Genomic DNA, 2,346 nt, shown 5'->3' with positions numbered 1-2,346 from the left:
TAAACACCCAGAAATGAGAAATCAAAAAAGTGAGAGGAAAAATGTGTATGTGGTGTTAAGGTAAGTTATGAGAGAATGTTACGAATACAGTGTGGTCAACTGTATACTTTCCACATAGAAATCTTCTAATATTGCATACCAAAAAAAGCAAAACTGAGATCTCTGATAAAGTTTGGGACAAAGGTGCCATTACAATATAATGAAGAAGAGTGAATGGATGGTGACTAACAAAAGGAAAATCATTATATACCAGGCCATCCAGATCGTTAACATATATATATCAGTCATTATGAACCAGACACTTTTCTAATTTATATCTATGTATAATCTGTTTAAATTTCCAGCAATAGTATATGAAGAATACTATTAATAATTCTATTTAGAGATGACAAAACTGAAACACAGTGAAAGCAAGCAGTCCTTGGAGGGTGTGATTAGTATTTTAAATATTTTTTTTTGTACTTAAAGACATTGATACTAAGATGTTGAAGTGTGTTTCAATCTTAGCTAAACAGAGTGAAAACATAAAACAATTGTGATTATGTTGTACAACCATGTTCATGTTGCACCCAATGTATCTTAGCACTCTTTACACAAAAAAAATATGTTGCAATGTGGTATGTATAAAGTAATCTGATTCTGAAAAAATGTCCCTTGAGATTAAAAAATATACAACTGTGGAACCTAGGCTTCTACAGTAATATTGTTTATAACCAAATTTAATAAAATATTGGTGTGAGATGATTTGCATAGTTTGTTGAGCCATAAATTATTGCTATGTGGTATTAACACTACTCTCCTCATATCACATATTTCTGAATTTTATATACAGATTGAGTATAATCAGAAGTCAATAATGAGAAACTACACAGTAACAAATTTTATCCTGCTGGGACTGACCATTGACCCACAACTGAAGGTCATGATTTTTATCTTTCTATTTCTCACCTACATATTGAGTGTAACTGGGAACCTGACAATCATCTGCCTCACCTTCATTGATTCACATCTTAAAACTGCCATGTACTTTTTCCTACAAAATTTCTCCTTCTTAGAAATCTCATTTACGTCTGCTTGCATTCCCAGATACCTCTACAACACATCAACGGGTGACAGGACAACCACATGTGACAATTGTGCCATTCAAATTTTTTTTATTGACCCCTTTGCTGTTACAGAATTTTTTCTTCTTGCTACATGTCCTATGACCGATATTTAGCCATCTGCAAACCCCTACATTACATGACCATCATGAACAACAAGGTCTGTAGAAGACTCATCCTGTGTTTCTGGACAGCTGGCTTGTTGATCATACTCCCACTACTAAGCCTGAACCTAAATCTGGAATTCTGTGACCCTAATGTCATTGACCATTTTGTCTGTGATGTATCCCCTCTCCTAAAGATCTCAAGCTCAGAAACATGGCTCATAGAGCAGGTGGTCATAGTTTGTGCTGTGTTGATCTTTATCATGACCCTTGTATGTGTTATTCTGTCTTATGTATACATCATCAAGACTGTTCTTCAATTCCCTTCTGGCCAGCAAAGGAAAAAAACATTTTCTACATGCTCTTCCCACATGATTGTGGTTTCCATCATGTACGGAAGCTGCATTTTCATCTATGTCAAACCTTGACCAAAAGAATCAGTGGCCATTAATAAGGGTATAACAGTACTCACTTCATCCATTGCCCCCATTTACATCCTGAGGAACAAGCAAGTAAAACAAGCCTTCAATGACTCAATCAAAAGAATTGCATTGTTCTTAAAGAAGTAAAGAAATTTGCTAATGCAGAGCAATCAAGTTTTTATAAAAATATCAAAAGTCCTATGCTGTATCTTTAAACGTTTGTTCTTTTCCTTTCTAGTAAGAGAGATTTATCAGGATAGCATTTCTCAATAGGAGAATATATTACATTTCCAGATAACTAAACAAATGTCTTCACACCACACTGAGCCTTAATAAAATTGCAAACAAAACAGAATCAATAAGTTCATCTTAATAAATATTTTGAATTGAGCGCTCTTATTGTCCATTCCAATTCTAGCTTTTGAGGACCTTTGCGATTGCTTTCACTATTCCAGGTTATTTTATTTTTGACTTAAAAAATATATCAGGGAAAAACAGCAGTTTAGGACCAGTGTGTTTAATATTAAAGATGAACTTTAAATCTTGAAGGAATAACACTATTAAAGGTATTTATACTTTTGGTATTATGATGACAATGATTACAACAGCTACCACTTAGAAAATCACTAGAGATCTATTACTTTTTATTACATGTAATAATCAATTTTAAAAGGTATTTTATTTTATCCTCACACCAGAGACAGGTAAATTGAAGCT

At 33.4% G+C, this 2,346-nt stretch overlaps 1 pseudogene; it reads left to right on the top strand.

Moving 5' to 3' along the window:
• The first annotated feature begins 832 nt into the window (after positions 1-832).
• On the top strand, positions 833-1,776 carry LOC101355510 (olfactory receptor 6C2-like; annotated as a pseudogene).
• The last annotated feature ends 570 nt before the right edge of the window (positions 1,777-2,346 follow it).

This window comes from Trichechus manatus, unplaced genomic scaffold (assembly GCF_000243295.1).
Source record: "Trichechus manatus latirostris isolate Lorelei unplaced genomic scaffold, TriManLat1.0 scaffold00027, whole genome shotgun sequence".
Taxonomy (NCBI): domain Eukaryota; kingdom Metazoa; phylum Chordata; class Mammalia; order Sirenia; family Trichechidae; genus Trichechus; species Trichechus manatus.
This window is presented reverse-complemented; position numbering and strand designations above follow the sequence as displayed.